The sequence below is a fragment of the Callorhinus ursinus genome, unplaced genomic scaffold (assembly GCF_003265705.2).
Source record: "Callorhinus ursinus isolate GAN/ISIS: 27379988/994484 unplaced genomic scaffold, GSC_fseal_2.0 scaffold73, whole genome shotgun sequence".
NCBI classification, from domain to species: domain Eukaryota; kingdom Metazoa; phylum Chordata; class Mammalia; order Carnivora; family Otariidae; genus Callorhinus; species Callorhinus ursinus.
In genome coordinates, this window is record NW_027397135.1 from 3,580,328 (window position 1) to 3,601,200 (window position 20,873).

Genomic DNA, 20,873 nt, shown 5'->3' on the forward strand with positions numbered 1-20,873 from the left:
TCTGAGATCGAGTGGGAGGAATCCCCAGACAGGTATTTCCATAATCATCCTGCAGTTGTAGATAGATTTAAAATGCCAGAATGTCTGAGATCAGAAGACCAGTGAGGTAAAAACTGAGTCACGTGGTCAAGTATAGAAGTGTAGCAAGACTCAAAGCAGAATCAAAAGGCAGTGATCGGGGGAAACAGAAAACCCGACTGTCTTAAGTCAGAAGGTGTGAGCACTTTCAGTGCTGCTGTGGGACCCATGTCTTTATTACATGGCTGTCTGGATGCCTTATTCCCTCAACGTTCTGCAGGAACATTCCTACCAGGAATGTGACCGTGGGCCCTGCAGGGTTTGGCTTGATATTTAAGATTATGAGCTGCCACCTCTCGTCTGATAGTTGTATGCCAAAGATTAAAACAATATTTTCTCCCTAAATAAAGTATTTTGCTATTTTCTCTGAGGATAGTTTATCAAATGGACCTTCAATAGCTTCTCTTTGCAACCAAGTCCATGGTCCCCACGCCATCTCCCATCAGAGCAAAACAGGCATCCGTCCAGGAAGCCTTGTGTCCAAGGCACAGTGAGAATGGTAATGTTCTTCTCTCCTTTTTCAAGTTAGCCTGAAATTTTTATCACAACTCTGTACTTCAAGGACCTTGCCAGAAAAAAATAGTTTTTGCTCTTGGTGTTCACTGAAAATTTAACAAACAGTAGGAAGTGATTTATTGTGCCTGGCATGTGTAGAAAATAAACTACTTTGTTATTTTCATGTCTGAATACAAAAATCCATTGAGGCTATATTTTTCAGACATTCTTGATGCTTACCATTATACAAGAAAAATTATTATCTTTACCTCTCATTCCAACAAAGATCAGAACAAGAGAGCTAAGCCAAGGCTTCTGAAAAACTAGAAACGAAGTCACCAAAACACACTAGCTGGCAACTAAATTGGGGAGGAAGCTGTGAAATGTACAAAATTGCAGATGTCAGCTTTGACAGGAAGCTGGTGATCAAACAATCCACATTTGTTTCTCTTTTATGTTCTCCCTGAGGAATTTGCCTTTTAAGTACTATTTTGTTTTGTTTTTTAACTTAATAGCATACTCTGTCCATGACCCATTATCTCCATCCAAGATGGAACAAAGAGGTTACAGGCACCTTCCCCCCAGTTTTATTGACCTACAAATGACAGGTAACGTGCATTTAGGTGAACAACATAATGATCTGATATCATTTAAGGCGTAAGTTTAATTAATGCTTATCACTTCACATAGTTACAATTTTTTGTTGTGAAGAGAACTTTAAAGATCCAGTCTCTTACCAACTTTCACGTACATGATACAGTATTGTTCACTATGGTCACCGTGCTGTATATTATCTCTCCAAAACTTATTCATCTTATAATTGAAAGTTTGGACCCTTTGACTGACATCTCCCATTTCCCGCAACCCTCAGCCCCTGGAAACCACCATTCTACATTGTTTCTATGAGTTCCCCGTTTTTTAGATCCCACATATAAGTGAGATTATATGATATTTGTCTTTCTCTGACATTTCACTTAGCCTTACACTCTCAAGGTCCATCCATGGTGTTGTAAATGGCAGGATTTCTTTCTTTTTTATGAATAACATTTCATTTCATATTGTCTTCTATCTATCTATCACATTTTCTTCATCCATTCATCTGTTGGGAGGATTGTTTCCATGTCTGGGCTATTGTAAATAATGCTGCAATGAACTTGCAGGTTTAGATACCTTGAGATAGTGATTTTGTTTCCTTCAGATATATTCTCAGGAGTGGAATTCCTGGATCATATGGTAGTTCAATTTTTAATCTTCTCAGGAGCCTCCATACCTTTTTACCCAAGGGACTATACCACTTTGCATTCACATATAGTGATTTTTTTTCTTTCCTTCAGCTCAGATGGTCACTCACTGCCTCCCAATTATGTCATCATATCAACATTCGCCACAGGATGAAATATTCGGAGAGCCAAGAACACAGGAACAGTGAGAGAGCAAAGGCTGTTTCTCCTCACGCTTCAGCTTCAGTTAGAACTTCGCCACACATATATCGATACTCACAAAGATTTTTACCAAATTCACATGAAAATGGGCCAATCAGGAAGGTATAAATGCTATTCCTTCAAAGAGAAGTGTCATGGAAGACATAGTTATTCTTTGAAACTTTACAAAAGGACGTTGTGCTCTGAGAATCGATGTGTGCTTGCTCCCAACCCCAGGTGTTTGCAAGAGGTCGATGCTAGAAGCACAAGGGAAAGGTGAGAGAGGTGGCCTCGTTTTCAAAAACTCATGGGATGGAGAAGGGAGAGCAAATCCTTGCCTTCGTGAAAACTCTGGTACTCGTGATCCAAGAAAGTAACCATTAGTGTATCTGGTTCCAAACGTGCTCAAATGTCTCTACTGATGGGCCATGACTCATGACAGAGTCTGCAGTTGTTTGCAATGCAAGGAGAGAGAAAATAATGTAATCGCACTTGAAGGCATTTTTAAAGCTGATTGATTTCCTTTAAAAACCATACTTTAAAGCCAGCCAACTAATCTGCTTACCTGAATGTGTTTCTGCAGAAATTTAGAAAATGCTGGCAATAGGAATGCCATGTTACGTGACTTAAAGACCTTGACGTCCTTAAGGTCCCTGAAAATAGCTATAAGAAAAACAAACAAACCATACTTTATTCCTTAATAATGTACTTTCTATATTTTAGTGGTAACATATATTTTCAATAAGGTAGTGATGACTGTTGATGATGAGTTTTGTTGGTGTTTTAACATCTGCGCTTTGCAAAATAAAGAAGCTGGTGATGCTGAATTCTGGGAGCCACCCAAGTACATTGCACAATGAGAATTGCATTTTCCATTCTGGAGCCTTTATCCCAAATCAATTCCATAGGCATCTCTTCAGGGGGTGCTCTGCATCACTATTATTTCAAAGCTCCTCAAGGAATCTTAATGTGCAGCCAGTGTTAAGAATTCTAAGCTAGGGGATGCATGGAATGCCATGCTTACCTCTTTTTTGTCTCTCTCTACTCCAGAGCATTACTAGGCAACTATTTCCTAGGTGTTATGAGATGTCTATTCAACTGAATCCTAAGACTCTAAAATGCAGTTCCTGGTATCCTTTTCATCTCTTATTAAATCCTGTCCAACAACATTGTCTCTAAATGAAGAGCAGGCCTTCAGAAATTGTTGCAGAAAGAAGAGAGAAATATCTTTTTGACAGTAGGAGATTAAAGTTTAAAGGAGGATCCCAAGAAACATTGTTTTGTTTTCACAGAAACCATTTTAAAAGGCCTTGAACTTCCCTGAATATAAGTAAGCCTAAATGAAAAACTGGAGAAAATGTGGAAAGAATTTTTTGGAACATGAAACCTAGGAGAGGGGAAAAAAGCAAACAGATAGTCTAACAAGAAATTTAAGACAATATGAAAATTGTTACAATAGAACAATTCACCAAGTGCTACTACAATCCATAATAGAAGGAGTGCTTTGCACGGGTCCTTGGATTCCTCCCAATCACCCCCATCCACTGACCTGATTTTTAACATTCACTTCCTTGATTTTCTTTAAAATTTTAATGTCTAAGCATTTATGTAATAGGCTAAATTACCATGTTTTTTTAGCCCTCCCTGTATCCATGCCCTTCATCAGTCAGTCCCACTAAGGTAGAGTACACTTCCTGGTCCATTGACTTTGGGCCTGGCCATTGGATGAGTGTTGGCCAATGGAATGTGGGTAGAAGTAACAAGGGGCCAGTTCTGAGCCTAGGCCTTAAGAGGTTTCATTTCTCTCTTTCTCTCTTTCTTTCTTTGTTTTTTTCTTTCTTTCATTCTTTCTTTCTGCTTTAAAGCTTTATTTTCTTAGGAAAAAAGAACACAGAATCTGTAGTTATTTAAAGAAAAAAATATTTCCATAAATAGTCATCATGCCCCAACACACTTTTAGAAGGCAAAATGCATTATTACAATCTGATTTTCCTTTCCTTTTATTTTCTAAAAGCCTTTATTGAAATAAAATTCGTATGACATACAATTCACCAATTTAAAAGGTACAAATCAATGATCTTTAGTTTATTTAATGGTATTTAGTTCATTGTACATTCATCATCACATCAATTTTAGAATGTATTCATAACTCTAAAATAAAAAATCCATGCCCATTACTCCTCATTTCTCCCAAGAGGCTCATGTGTTCCTGCTTGCTCTCTTGTACCCTAGGTTGGCACACTAGTTTGAGAAGAAGAGGACACATGTACAGAAAAGAAAAAACCAACCCGCAGCTAGAGCCCTGTAACTCAGAGCCCAGCAGAGATCAGCCAACCCTCAGCGCACCCACAGACGTGCAAGAGAATCATGTTACGTTACAGACTACTAGGACTGTGTGGGGTTTTGTTATGCAGCAATAGCTGATTGATATAGGTAAGCCACAGACAGAAAATATTTACAAACAGAGACCAGAAAAAGCACACTCACAGCTAAAAAATACAGTTTTAAAAACCTAACTTTTGGGAGGCTGGGTGGCTCAGTTGGTTAAGCGACTGCCTTCGGCTCAGGTCATGATCCTGGGGTCTCAGGATCAAGTCCCACATTGGGCTCCCTGCTCAGCGGGGAGTCTGCTGCTCCCTCTGACCCTTCCCCCTCTCATGCTCTCTCTATCTCATTCTCTCTCTCAAATAAATAAATAAAATCTTAAAAAAAACACCTAACTTTTTTTTGAAGATGGAGAAAACACTTAGGCAAAGATTTCATCAAGGAAGATAAACAGATGTCAAATCAGCACATGCAGAGATACTCAACGTCATTAATCATGAAGGAAATTACAAACTAAAACCACAATGAGATACTACTACAAACTGATTAGAATGACTACAATATAAACAAACAAATAATTCAACAATACTGACTATTGGAGAGGCTGCGGAATGATGAATTGCTACAACCACTTTGGAAACAGTTTGGCAATTCTTTATAAAGTGAAATATACACGTAGCCTATGAACTGGCAATCCCACTCTTAGGCATTTCCTTGAGAAAAATGAAAATAAATGTTCTCACAAAAGCCTGTGTATGAGTGTAGCCATTTTACAATCACCAAAAACTGGAAGTAATTCAAAAGCCCATCAACTGGTGAAAGCATTAACAGACCGTAGTACATTCATACAGTGGGATAATATTTGACATTAAAAAGAAATGAACTATTGCGGTGCCTGGGTGGCTCAGTCAGTTAAGCGGCTGCCTTCATCTCAGGTCGTGATCTCAGGGTCCTGGGATCGAGCCCCACACTGGGGTCCCTGCTCAGCAGTGGGTCTGCTTCTCCCTCTCCCTCTGTGATCTCTCTCACTCTCACTCTCAAATCAATAAATAAAAATCTTAAAAAAAAAAAAAGAAACGCCCTACTAATTCATGGATAGCATGGATGAATCTTAAAGACATGCCAAATGAGAGAGGTCAGGCTCAAAGAGCTACATAATTTATGTGAGTGTATTATTAGTTTTTCATTAGTTTAAGAATATTCCTCACCTTTATCCAAATATATATATTCTGCACCACAGTTTTCTCCTCTTTTTCTGGACTCCAATTGCTCATATGTAAGATTTTCTCACTCAGTTCTCCATAAATTTTTATCTTCTACCTTCTGCCCTTTTTTCCCCTCAGTTCTTTCTGAATATTTTTGTCTTTTATCTTCCAGTTCACAAGTTCTCTCTTATTTTGTGTCTAAAATGCTTTGCAACGACGTGGATGGAACTGGACGGTGTTATGCTGAACGAAATAAGTCAATCAGAGAAAGACATGTATCATATGACCTCACTGATATGAGGAATTCTTAATCTCAGGAAACAAACTGAGGGTTGCTGGAGTGGTGGGGGGTGGGAGGGCTGGGGTGGCTGGGTGATAGACATTGGGGAGGGTATGTGCTATGGTGAGCGCTGTGAAGTGTGCAAGACTGTTGAATCACAGATCTATACCTCTGAAACAAATAATGCAATATATATTTTAAAAAAAGAAGAAGAAGATAGCAGGAGGGGAAGAATGAAGGGAGGGGAAGAATGAAGGGAGGGAAATTGGAGCGGGAGACGAACTATGAGAGACGATGGACTCTGAAAAACAAACTGAGGGTTCTGGAGGGGAGGGGGTTGGGGGGATGGGTTAGCCTGGTGATGGGTATTAAAGAGGGCACATTCTGCATGGAGCACTGGGTGTTATACGCAAACAATGATCATGGAACACTACATCACAAACTAATGATGTAATGTACGGGCATTAACATAACATAATAATAAAAAAATAAATAAAATGCCTTGAAATTCACCCTCTGAGTTCGAAATTTCAGTTAATATATTTTTCCAAGTATTTGTTTTCTTTTTAGTAACATTTATACTTTCCAGTTACCTGCTAAAAATTTCAGCCAAGATTTATCAGAAGCATAGTTATAAAACTTTGGGATTTGGTAGCCATCTTGTCTGTGGTCCTTTATCTTTTCCTACCACTCACAGTCTCTGCTGAGTTTGTGTGTGTTGTCTTACTTCTGCCTATTCCTTTTTTTTTCTTTTTTGTCAGAAATTATATTTGCAAATTGTTTTTAAAAAACTAAATTCAGTTCTAGAGAGGATTTACATTTGCTTCTCTCAGGATCACCTGACTGTAGTATCAGTGAGTGAGATGATCTAAGGTTGTAATCTGTGTGAAGACCAAGATACTTCAGTTTACTCTTAGTGCTGCTGTGTGGGGCTGTCCCTCAAGGTTTCTCCATGACCTTATTTGCCCATTCATGCCTTCAAGCATATTTTGTTAATATTTTGTCAAGCTTTAAAAGATGTCTTCAGTGACAGGTTGGTTTGAATTACTTATTCCACTATTAACAGAAGCACAAACTCCCAATAGATTTCTAAATATAAATATGTCCAAAGCAAATCACGTGATGTCCCTGACACCAAAGCCAGCTTCACTGTAGTCTTTCCTGTCACAGTGACTCCATCCTTCTAGATTCTCAGGCCAAGTCTTGGTGTCTTCCATAAGTCACCTTTTTCTCTCACACCCTGACCTGTACGGTTAACAGAGTATTGGATCCACCACCAAAATATATTCAATAATGCTGTGTGACAAGCAGCATCATGACATTTACAGTAATAAATATGTATTGTCTTGCTCATGGGTCTGCAGATATGCTGTGGCTTGGCTGACTGAGACCGGGCTCGGGGTGGCTCCCCCTTCAAGCTGCAGTGTTGGCTGGGTATGGCTCCTCGCTGTGAGCTGCACATGGGTCTATGACAAACATGCTTATTCTCATGACAAGTTTGAAGGGTCAGCAGATACTTGGGGGAAGTTCTTCTCAAAGTGATGGCAGAAGCACAAGAGGGCAAACAGAAGCATGTGACATCTCTTAGGCCCAGACTTGAACTGGTGCATTCAGGTCCGTCTACACCCCATTGACCAAAGTCACACAGGGGACCCCAGACTTAGGGAGCAGAGAAGCACATTTGACCTCCAGCTGGAAGGGCAGTAAAGTCACATAGCAAAGGGCTGGGTACAGGATGGGGTAAGTAATTCAATCTACCAAAAGGCCCCTAATAATTATTTCTGTGAGCCACCTCCTTGTACTGTCTCATTCAGTGAATCTGCTTCAGCCACTTTGGCCTCCTTGGTGTTCGCTGAACATACCAAGCTTGCCCCTTGGGTCCTCACACTGGCCCCCTCTGGTCCCCTCTGCCTGGACCACTATTCCCCATGCAGTCATCTGTATGGCTTTCTTCCTTATTTCTTTCAGGTTGGTATTCAACATTTGACTTCTCCCTATTTAAAATTGCATTCCCTCCATTCTGGCATGTCACTTATCTTGCTTTATCCTCCTGCTCTGAAGCACTTTTACTTTTGGGCAAACTGTGCCTTGTTGTGATTGTTGTCTGCTTCCCTCACTAGAGGATAAGATCCACAAACTTAGGAACTTTTGCTTATTTTGTGTACTGAGGTATTGCTTTTTCCCCCCGGGCACTCAATAGCTACTTAGAAATATTTGTCCATAACTCAAAAGTAATAGAAGACAATGCAAAATGAAAAGCAAAGACCATTAAAAATTCCAAGAGAAGCAAAGAAATTGTACATTATAGAAAATATAATCAATTGGATCTGGAGCAAGTAATGTTTTCATAGTCATATTACTATAAATACCATTTATGAATTTAAGTAAAAATAGTAATTTCACTACAATAGATGTTCTCTTAACTGGCCTCAATGTAATTGACTTGACAGATTAATCGACACCCTCCATTCCATCTGCAAATTATACTGACTAATTCCCATGCACATTGAATGCAAGCCCTTAGCATGTCATTTTCTAGCACTGTGTTTCCTTGGACAAATATTAACCATTTTTACCTTATTATCTTCATCTGTAAAATGAGGATATTAAAGTATAATTTTCAGGAAGACAAAAGCATGAGCCTTGTACAAATATGAAATGAACATGGGTCAAAATTTTATTGAACTTGTTAAATAAGGAGTATAACAGTAAGATATTAAACAAGTTTAAAGAGAATTTGAAGACACACACACACAGTTTAATGACTAGAATAAGATTGCTGGATTAAACACAAAATTGGTAAAGTCCAACACGCCACAAATCATAAACTTTGGGGTTATTTCTTCTTTCAAAAATAAATTATTGGCATCTCTATCAGGCAAAAAAAAAAAAAAGCAAAAACAAAATTATAAATTAACGCATGTTTGTAAAATAGCCCACTTAATAGAATGTCAAATCTCAGTGTTGTACTGAAAGAACACCTCATCGTGTCTTCTGGGTATTTTCAAATTTCAGGTTCTTTTTCTGATAGGGATAATAGGAGTTATGAATTAGAACTGTTAAGAGTTTTAAATCAGTAAATATGTCTGAACACTGGGAGCAGGTCCTGGCATGGGGTCAGGTTAGTGCCTGCCCCCCAGGACAGGAAGCGCAGGAGTAGCAAGTGAGTCCCAAGCTGTGTACTTGGGCTCCCACTGGGGACATCTATGCTTTTCCAAAGTCACTGGGTTTATTTCCAAACCTGTTCATTCTAATTGTATTTATAATGGTAATTCTTTGATTTTGCTTCATGTTACAAAAACTAATGAAATAAGGGTGTTACAAAGAGTTCTTTGTTTCTAACGAAGTAATGTTGAAAAATTTGATAATAACAAATCACTAAAAATATACTTAAAAATCTGAAAGACACTTGTTAATGACTGGGTGGGGGTGGCGGAAACCAACCTCTAGAATAATTCTCTACTCAGTTTGCCTTGCAAATGTTTTTAATTTTTGTACCACTTTAAAGAAACCAAAACTAGAAATCAGTCATAGAAGATGTGTCCTGGGTTTGATTTTTTTTGCAAGAACCACACCGAAGGACAAGTCCTTGACCCTGCATCAAAAGATCATTTGCTTTCAGTTAAAATGAAACACTTAAGAAATTCTACATGTAATTTTTATTATGAATACCTGCTTTTTCCAATTAAATGATCAACTACTGGTTCTGATTATGTTGGTAAGAAGATCTCTACAATACAGGGGAAGGACAGAGGAATTAAGTAAGGCTAACATATAAGAGAGCTAGATCCTTATCTGTCACAGCAATTAATGTATAGAAAATGTCTCAAATTGATAAACCAGAAAATCATAGTAAAGACATACACTTGAATATGTGGGGTGAAGTTATTATAAGGTATCAGCACAAGGACTAAAGTGTTTGCCCATAGAGTGTAGGCCTATTAGCTGGAAGGCTAAGAGCAGGAGACTATTGCATTATAATACTTTAGCACTATTTAGTTATTTTAAACATGTACATATATTTAAAAAAATTCTTCCATGAAATCATTCTTTACCTTAATTTGAAGAAGAAGCCCTGAAAATAGCTTATATAGTCTATACCATCTCTTGTAGTCTTTAAATAAAGATACAACTCTTCCTTCATTTCCATCAAATGGCCTGTTCTGCTAATCAAAGCCTGCTCTCTTTTTATTCTTTTAGTCTATTAAATTAATATTGTTTGTCATCTTTGTATTTCCATGATAATTATCTTTAATATTTACTACCTGCAGTGGTCTTAAAATATTTCCACAAATTTCTGAGTCTCCTCTCTTCCAGAGTTGGGGAGCTTAATTCCCCTCCCCCCTTAAAGATGGGCTCATGAGGACAAGACAGTTAGGCAAAAATGAAGGAGAGTGACTTCTGAAAAAGTCTGAAAGACTTTCAGCTTTCTTCTTGCTCTCTCTTGGATCACTCGCTCTGGGGGAAACCAGCTGCCATATTGGGAGGATGCTCTAGCTAACCTGTGGAAAGTCTCACATCAGGAACTGAGGCCTCGTGACAACAGCCTCCTGAGTGAGTTTGGGGGCAGATCCTCCAGCCACATTCAAGTCTTCAGATGATCGGTAGCCTGGAAGACACCTTGACTGTACCACCTACAAAAACCTGGGCCAGAATCACCCAGCTAAGGCATGTCCTAATCCATGATGCACAAAAGCTGTGAGGTGACACATTTGATATTGTACGCTACTTATTTCTGGGATAATATCTTAGCACAGCAGTAAAATAACTAATACACCATGAAAACCACGTGAATATAGTCCAGCTGGCTTTTTTTCAAGAAGTACTCCAATTCAAAAGACATGGATATTAAACACTTTTGATTGAGGAGAGAGGAGCAGTTCCTCTCAGATTGGAATGGAGATCACCCCAGAAACACAGATTATGCAAAAATCACCAGAATAATACTTAACACTTACATAAGATTCATTATAGCTTTTTCGGCCTTAGACTCTTTCCTTAAGTCATTGGCAAGTTAAAATATCACAGTGTAACTGCTGGTGTTTTAAAATTTGTCTCTTCACCATTCTTTTTTCTTTTTTTTCTTTTCATTGTTCACTTGCCTAGTTGCCCAAAGTCATTGGCCACACCTGAATTATAACCTCAGAGAGGAAAAATAAGGACCTCTGAGGGGCAGCAAGGCTGTAAGTCAGAAATGGTCCTCAAGTCATATTATGGAAAGCAATACCAAAGCAGAACTCGCTGTTTGCTGTGTGGTTTGTAAATGATTCTCTCTCTCTCTCTCTCACTCTCTTTTGCTAAAATTCCCAATCTCACTCATAGGGATTTCTAATAATTACATGGTCTTTTCAGTCTTTAAAACAAAGGGACCAAAGGATAGACTGCTAGGGGAGGATGGAAGAACAGAGAAAGGTACAGAGAGACGACACAGAAGGGAGATAGAGAAAACACGGCCACATTCATGCAGGAGGCAAGCCAGCTGATTCTGACAAGTGGTCTCCATGGAGGGCTCTGCAGAGTATGCTGAACATGAGAATTTCTTTGACTCACCATACCTTTGACTGTCATCTCTTTCCTACCTCAAAGGTGGTTTTTACTTGCCATTTCATATCTTCGATTCATACGTTATGATTCACTGTCATCTGCCATTCATTGCAACTACTTTGGAATGACTCTCTTCCCTACAAGTCTCTTTCCCATAAACTCAAATATTTTTATCCTGTTTACCCATATGTGTTTGTCTGTGTTTTCCCAAATTTGACCCAGTTATATTTTCCTTGCATTTCTTCCCACAGACAAAGTATTACAAACCCTTTCTATGCAAGACTTGCTGGTAAAATCTTTGATAAGCTGTACACTAACTGCATTAGTCAGGAAGTATTGCATTTCAAGTGACAGAAATCGAACTCCAACTCAGTCAAGCCTAAAAAGGACTTTATTTGCTCCCATCACAAGGCAAGGCAGGGGTATCGCTGGGGAGAAGTGGAACAGGGATCTTGACATGGCCACAACTCTGTCTTTGTCGGGCTTTGCTTCTCTGTGGATTTCATTCTCTCCTACTGTCAAAGGGCTCTGTGCCATGTGCAGAACATGAAGAAAGTAGTTCTATTGTTACATACTGACACGGTTGCCAACAGAGAGGAAAAGGATGTTTAACCTTCAACCAGAGTGAAAAATTCTGCAATGGGTTTTAGTTGGGTCACATGCCCATCCTGGATATGAAGGGGTGGGGCACTGAACAGGAAAGGGAGACTGGCTAGTAACTCATCGATGGAATAGGAAAGGCGAGTGTTGTCAGATAAAGAGGGGGAAAGAAGAAGTATTGTGTAGACAAAAATAATACACATATACTACACTAACTGTCTAGATCCATAATTGTATGTCTAGGTCCATAATTGTAAATGATCCATAACAATGACCATCCACAGAATTAGGAAAAGTATTTGCAAAATGTCTATCTGATAAGGATCTAATATCCAGAATACACAAAAGAAGTCATACAACCACAAATAAAAAGAAAAACAACCCAATTTAAAACTGGGCAAAGGACTTAGGCATTTTTCCAAAAACGGTACACAAATGGCCAATAAGCACATGAAAAGATGTTCACCATCTTTAGTCACTAGGGAAACACAAACTAAACTTTCAGTGAGATACCAGTCAGGAGAGAGCATAAAGAGATACCCACAAGGATGGCTGTCATCTTTTAAAAAGAAAGAACGAAAATAGTAAGTGTTGGTGAGAACGTGGAAAACTGGAATCTTCATTCACTCCTGGTGGGAACATGAAATGGTGCCACTGCTGTGCAAGACATTTTGGCAATTTTTCAAAAAGCTAAAAAGAGAATTACCACCTGACCTAGCAATTTCACTCCTAGGTGTATACCCAGAAGTGAAACTAGATATCCACACAGAAACTTGTACACAGATGTTCATTAGTGGCATTATACTTAATAGCCCCAAAATGAGACAACCCAAATCCACCAACCAACGAATGGATAAATAAATGTGGTAGATCCATATAATGGAATATTATTCATCCATAAAAAGGGATGAAGTACTGACCCATGCTATAACAAGGATGAGTCTTGAAAACATTATGCTAAGTGAAAGATACCAGACACAATAGGCTGTATATTGTATGGTTCTATTCATATGAGATATCCAAAATAGGAATATTCATAGAGAAAGAAAGGAGATCACTAGTTGCCAGGGGTTGGGGGAGGGGGCATATGGTATGGCTGCTAATGGGTATCAGGTTTCTTTTTGAGGTAATAACAATGTTCTAGAATTAGAGTAACCTTATGAACTTAGGAACACACTAAACACTACTGAATTATTCACTTTAAAATGGTTAATTGTACAGTAGATGGATACTTATCAACAAAAACTAATTTAGCAAGTTTTGGAGTCAATTAGGACTATTATTTAATTGGAGTTTGTTTTAGTCATGATATTTTTGTGTCTTTCCCAGTTGGAATGAAATTTTCAAGTCCCAGTACCAAATGATTTTGTTAAAAATACATGAATCAATTGGTTCTTCTTCCTACAAAGAACCCGAAAGAGCTTCTAAGAACTATAGTCTAAATAATATCTATATCCCTTTATAGGTTTTCATTTAATCCATTCTGGAAGGATTCTTGTCAACACTTTTCTTAAAGGATTTCTTAATCATCTTTGGTCATGAACTGGGGGGTATTTTTTCAAGCTGTAATAATGGCATTATTCTACCAAAAGGGCTTGCTTTGTAATCCTGTTAATGTATTTACAAAGAGAAGCTCAAATACTTTGAATTATCCATCACTGCACTAATGGAGAGGGAACTAGAAATTATAAGTTCTAGGAATTAGGCAGGATAGTCAAGACTGTTGAGCAGTGTGCCTTTTACTGCCCAAAACCAATAGATAGTCAAATATGAGAGGGAGGGAGACAGAGAGAAAGATGAAGGAAATTCTTGGAATTATCTTGGTATAAATTCCTTTTGACCAGAAAATAAGAAATCATCTATGCAAGGGCTGAGTTTAGCTACATATATTTAAAAAGTTCAAATTATAATTTTCTCACTCATTTAGAAGTAATTTTATAATTAATATGTAAGTACTAAATGCTCAAAATGACAATTTATATTATTTAAACTGTTCTCATAGTGAACAAAAGCAGTGATGAGCATTATTTATATATTCTATTGTGACCACTGTTGAAGTATATGGTGGACAGAATGCCTCGGTCTTGGAGTCCAAGTCATGGACTAACTATAGCATCTTTTAGTCACTGAATTCCCTTGAGTCTCAATTTTCTTATCTATGAAGAATATTTGGCCCTATCTTTGCAGAGCTAGCTCATTATCACTATGTCCCATGCTAAAATGTTTCTGCTCCAAGATGCCTTCCTTGACCACTCATCTAAAGTAGCTATTCAGGCTCTCTACCTCACAGCCATGTATTTTAATTCTCTGAATAGCACCTAGGGCTCTTCCATTTTTTTTTTTACTTATATAATTAGTCATTATCTATTCATTCTTTCATTGCCTGCCACCTCTCATACTGCACAAGCTTCATGAGGGCAATGACCATGTCTACCTTGTTTGCTAGTATATTGCCATTGTCTGGCACAAAATAGCCACTCAAACATAGTTAATGAGTGAATGAATATGAAAGGGACTCATACTAGCAGCTCCTCCAGCTTTCAAAGGCTCTTGTGAGGAACAGAAAGAGGGAACAGAGGTGATCAAGGTTTTTGAGTGATGGAGCACTATGCAAATGGAAGATTTTATAACTCTGATATTGGTTTTCCTCAAAGGTTAAACACACATTTCTACCTCTAGATTTTTACATCTAATAAATTCTACACATGGAAAGTAAGATGGCTATGCAATTTTCTGAGGCAATTTCATTTACAAACAGTAAAAGAGAACAAAGTGAAATTCACAACGACAATTTTGACAGGGTCTGTGTCTTTCTGAATTGTGATTTATTACCAAGAGTTAGTTCAAATATCTTTGTTTGTTTCAGTAGTCAATGGAACTGCAGGAATTGAATGTTTTCCCACAGCATTCCATAAGAGGTCACTAATAAAAGGGAAGCAAATAATAGCATGCCTTTATGTGTGCATGTAAGTCCTTGAAGTTTTCTCTCATGGGCTGGCTTTCTGACTCAACTGGTCAAGTGATGACAAAGTAGTAGGTGGTCAGTCACAGACCTAACCTCATGAAGCAACTCTCGCCTCAGTGGTCTTTTCAAAGTTGACTACCAAAGTCCTACCTCTTTCTTAAGGCTTCATGATTTATAGAAGGCTATAGAATAAATAGCAGGCTGGAGCCTTGCTCAACGTGTCAGTGCCTTAGTATGAATTCTTTAGACATTGAGTCACTTGCTTTTCCTACTGGGAGTTGATGATTTGGAACACTTTGAGATGTCAGTGTGGAATCTCCTAAATCCACACAGCTTCCTGAGTATTATGAAAACATAGTGGTTAAGACTAGAAGCTTTGGAGTCAGCCAGACCTGGGTCAGAAAGTCAGCTCCTTCACCTATGAGCTCTATCACTTTGGCCAAGCTCCTTCCTGCTCTGAGTCTCAGCTTCTTCAGATTCAAATGGTGTGATAATGTCAACCAACTTAAAGAATCGTTGTTAGGATTAATGGAGAAAATGCATACAAAATCCTTCATGAATAACTAGAACATCATGCATGCTTAACTATTGTTAACTTATTCACAAGGAAGAAAATATAGAGCGATACATGCAAAAATTATAGGTTGAAGGAAAAAATAAAGTCTTGTAAAGTACATTTTCTGGTATCCAGAATGTATGCAGCAACGGGAGTTGCTGCTTGAAAATTAGTTTTCAAAAATCTTTTTGTAGAATATTTTTCTCAAGTGTATGGGTTTAATGTTTCAATGAGTAAATAAAAATTAGATATATAATTTTTATTCTATTATATGCATAATAGTTATATATAATAGTATTGTTATATATAAACTTATAGTTATATATAATATATATTATATATATAAACTTATAAAGCAATAAGGACCATTTCACCAAGTACATGGAAATCAGGAATAAAATCTTTAGTCTGTATCTGTATCTTCCCTTGGATAAGTCTCTTAGTTTTCACAAGCCTTAGTTTACTCTTTATGACATATAGAGATAAGACTAGATCATTGATTGCCAGAATGTATTCTCTAGAACATTATTCTGGTTAGATAAGTGTTTATTGGTTAAATTTTGTTTGGAAAATCTTGGATAACAGGTGTCTTTACCACAGAATTTCCCAAATGTTTTGAGCCCTAATTTCCCCAGGGGAATATAGTTTTCCACATTTCCCAAACATAATTGATTAGAGCATTTTTTTTTTTTTTTTGGTCACTGAGCATCTTGTGAGACAAGAATCCTGAGAAACATTTTATGAAGACTTGGGCTAGATAACACCCAAGATCCCTTCCAGCTCCAAATTCTCAAGCTCTGATTCACTTCTTCCTTCTTCAGGCCTAGACTGGGCTTTGCCAGAACCATGGTCATGGCCTCCTCCTTCATGCTATTTCACCAAGACCCAAGCTGCTAGACATTTCCATAATCATTCTGCACTTTCCACTCTGCTTCATATAATAGATCCTTGTATAGCTTGACAATCAGCAGCACACCAATCATGCAGGGTGATCATTGTTTCAGTCATCATGACTGCAGATGTGGAGAGATGATACCGCTGTCTACACAGCAAGGGTGGAAATGGCAGTCCTGGGGCCTCCCTGAGGATTGCTCTCACTACGTGTCTGTTGGCTTTGGATCACCAGGTAACACTGCACTTTATCTCTTTCTTGGAGGACTGTGCGTGCTGCTAGAGAAGCAAGACCCAAATGATGTCGTCCCCCTCGATGGGTGCTTCCCAACTTTTGTCACATCATGACCCATTTAGAAATTGATACTATTTCTATGGGGTGCCAAGCATGCCTGCAGCCTGAACTGAAAGGTTGATTAAATAAGGACATGAAGGAGGCCTGTGGTTTTATAATGCTTATGTTTAGGAAGAACTTAATCAAAGCTTTTCAGAGTAGTGGGGATGTAGCTTCAGGGATTTGAAGGTCAGGGATTTTTTCTATGACAGAAGATAGTAAAGACTGTTTGATATCAGGAATGATCCCTGACAATACCAGAGACTGAGGGAAAACCTGACAGGCAAGGTCACTGAGATGGTGAGAGGAACCCAGCCCCAGAGAGCGGTGGACTCTGCCTTGGAAAAGGGTCCTTCCTGCACCATAACAAGAGGCAGGAGATGGGTCCACAAACAGGTGGTTTGTGGTTGGGTGAGAGAAAAACAAGGATGTCCCCATTCCTGTTGGCTGGCTTCAGTTTTTCCAACAATGTAAAATGAGAGAGCACTCTCTGATGGTGCAGCAGAGTGCAGCAAGGTAAATGCTCAGTGAATATCCACTACTGCTTTCATTGTTGTTCTTATTGTGTGACTGTGTCTTTAACCTTGCATGTGGTGGTTCCCATTCCCACATCTCTGATGAGCTGGCCATCAAGAATCTCCTGACCCCCAACCCTGTTTCCATCCTCTTCACCCTCTCTGCAGTGTGAGTGAGCAGCCTGGTAGGAAACTTCTCCTCTTTGCACTCAACTGTCTTGGTTTCCCTTCCTGCCTCTTTGTTTCCTTCCTTCCTTTTTCTAAAGCAACATTCTCAAACTTTTATAAGTTCTGTTAGTTCCCCTTCCCTTTCTCCCATTCTTTCTCTCTCCCCTCAGAAATTTATATTTATTTCAGAGATACCATTCACTTTTCCAGCTTTATTTCTCACCACTGGGCAAGTCCACTTATTCATTAACTTTTCTCCTAAATTCTAATAGAATCTCTAAATACTGGTTTCCTTCTGGATGTCCACCCATTATCTCAGATTCAACATGTTCTCAAACAAGTGTTTCGCCTTTCTATCCAAAGCAGTCCTTCTTTGAAAATATCTCCAGATTCATCTGGAAAGAAGTTCCACTCTCATTACTTCTGTATTCATTTCCAATGGCTGCTGTACCAAGTTACCACAAACTGAGCGGCCCAAAACAACACAGATTTGTTATCTGCACCATTCTGGAGGTCAGAAATCTTAAAATCAACATGTCAGAAAAGCTATATTCCTTCTGAAGGCTCTAAGGGAGTACCCTTTCCTAGCCCTTTCCTGCATCCGAGCTGTCTGGATTCTTTGGCTCATGGTCCCTTCCTCCATCTTCAAACCCAGCAACAAAGTATCCAAAGCATCTTCAGTTCTCTCTACCTGTTTTTCACCTTTGCTTTCATCATTACATCTCTGACTCTCATCCTTCTGTGTCCCTCCTTCCTTTTTAAGAACCTTGTGATTACATTGAGTCAACCCAGATAATCCAGAATAATCTCATCTCAAAATCTATGACTTAATCACATCTGAAAAATCTCTTCTGCCTTATAAGGTAGCATATTCATAGGTTCTGGGGACCAGGACAGGAACACTTTGGGGGAGCTGTTATTTTGTCTACCACAGTCTCTGTTCTAGGTTAGACTTGTATGAATTCCCACACATAAAATAGCTGTTTAACCAGGTGCCCATTCTCTGTACCCATTCAAATCTCTTCATGTAGTCTTTAATAAAAATGCTCTTGTTCCCAAATAAAATTCTAAATTTTTAATATGTAATTCAAACTTTTAATATGTTATTGATAGTCCTTAGCCTTTTCAGCCTGGCTAACATTGAACCTGCATGAGATTTCCCAAACATAATTTATAATCTCCAGTAAAGCCAGTCTCTTCACACCTTGAGTCTCCCCATCCTCATGCCTTGGTTGTTCTCCTAATTCCTCAGAGAATAATTATTCTCCACAAGAGCTGTGTGGGCTAAGAAGGAGTAGTGTTTAAGACACACAACATCATGGGAGATCCCAGGACCCAAGTACACATAATGTAGCTGCCTATTGCCACTGGTGTGTTGTATCATGAAAAAAAGACACAGTTACTCCCTACTTAGAAAAGTCTCCTTGCCACATGCCCACCTCTCTGAACCCAACCTTTGTCTAAAAGCACAGTTTCAAGCTTTTCCTTGAGGAAGCCTTTTTCATCCAGCTAGAATTGTTTTTTTTTTTTTATTTCTCCAGATTCTTAGAGCATTTACTGGCTATACAAACATCTCCTCAGTAGGCAAGGTATTGGCATTTTAAGAGGGAAAACATTTCCTTCTGCCCAACTTGTCCCACACAATGGAGATATTTGGCATCATCGGCCTCTGCCCACTCAGCCCCTGCCAGTCACTGTGATGACCCAAATCACCCATATTTCCAAATGCCCTCCCAAGAAAGCAAGACTGCCTGCCTTTGGGAACCACTGGTTTACACCATCTATTTATCAATCAACAGTTAAATTCTTCAACCCCTACTAGGCTCTAAGTTCCCAGTAAACAGGGATTATGTACTTTGAATATTGTAAACTGTGAGTCACACAGAGCGTCCTCTACAACAGCAATTGAAAGCTGAATGAATTCTAATTTCCCAAATGGCACGTAGTAGAAAAAGCACTGGATTTATAGCATTAAGAAAGTTACTTGACCTCTGTGAGTGGTTGAGTCATCATCTGTAAAATGAGAGAATAACAGGATATCACCTGTACAGAACCTTCCCCAGTACCCAACACAAACTATTCAAGGCACATTCTAGGTTCCTTCACTGCCTGCTTTCTCTCTTTTTTCCTTTATGTCCTTTCACATCATATAAACAAATATTTTTTCTCACCATTAAACTGGAGAAAAGAGGTAAATGGACCACTCATGTCCCATTCACCTATCAGCCACAGGACTCAAATAACAGATTTTGAATAGTTTTCCCATAGTACAGGCCATTATACTGCAAGATGATATCTCAAGAGAATTTTTTTCTCCTTTCTCCTAGACTAAATGAGTTGCATAAGCTGCTTCCATTAAGAAGGATAAAATCCTTGCACTAATGGTTTAGATAAAGTATAGCTGAGGGTTGTGAATAAACATTAGTTCTCATGAGGGGAACATGGGTGCTATTTATATGAGTCACAGACCCTACGAGGAAAGCACCAGAAAGAGAAGGAAAGCCACACTTCTATGATACATCCCGGAGGGTGGGAAACTAAATAAATTAGGATAAATGATGCCCATGACCAGAAATTTTCTGACAACACTCATCCCAGATGAGGACTTCCTTCTCCTACACTCAATAACCACATCTTCTGATCTAGATTCCACAGAATCAAGGAAAGGGGCCCGGGGCACCATTCCCATGACCTGAGATCCCAGGTTTCTGAAAGAGATGGATGGGCTGGGCAGGGTCCTGGGGGGATAACGGGGGATGGGCTGTGCATTCACACAGTGTCAAGGTGGGGTGAAGCTAACATTTCTACACTCCTGTATCCAGGGAAGAATGTAGCTGGGAAAAGTACTTATACTTAAATCCCCTTAATCATCATAATAACTCAGAGAGGAAATGATTATCTCTGTGTTACAGATGAGGAAAACTAGAGTTCACAGAAGTTAAGTGACTTACACAAATTCATAATGTTAATAAGTGGAGGCTTGAAATAGCCTTGCTTATTCTGTCATGCTCTATTCAACATCCTGTTAATGATAAAAATGGTCCCTAAAGCAATCCTTACAAAATGGACAAGTAGATTATAAATTTAGAACGCAGAGATGAAAATTAAGAACCAGTGTTTGTGCCATAAATGGTTTCCACTAAGATATTTCCAGAATATAATCAGGGTTCCTCCAAGTTTTACCTTGACACAAAATATCTATTTTAGTTAAATTCCAAAATCTTATTGGAGGCATCTGGATGCTAAAAATCAGTAAACTTGTGTGGTAAGGGCTAACTAAAGATTCTCTTATTTCTGGTCAACATAGAGGAAATGTTGAAATGACGGCAGAAAATTGAGGACAGAACTTTTCATAAATTCCCCCAAAAGCATATATGCCCCTATCTAGTGGGACTTTTGGAGCCCTGGTCTGGGAGTCAAGCAAAGTGGATTCTACTTCTAAAATATCATTCCAGTTAATCTCTACATCTCACTCCTTTCTCTGAATTAAATTCGC

General features: G+C 38.7%; 1 long non-coding RNA gene and 1 other non-coding gene across 2 annotated transcripts in view; one reads left to right on the plus strand and one right to left on the minus strand.

Annotated features, from left to right (window-relative positions):
- LOC141371480 (uncharacterized) overlaps window positions 1-20,873 on the minus strand; it is a 45,521-nt gene that overhangs the window by 18,636 nt on the left and 6,012 nt on the right. The gene's annotated exons all lie outside the window — the stretch shown is intronic.
- On the plus strand, window positions 2,536-2,665 carry LOC112809822 (small nucleolar RNA SNORA33). The gene has a single exon (XR_003204666.1). It is a non-coding gene; the product is annotated as a small nucleolar RNA SNORA33 (small nucleolar RNA).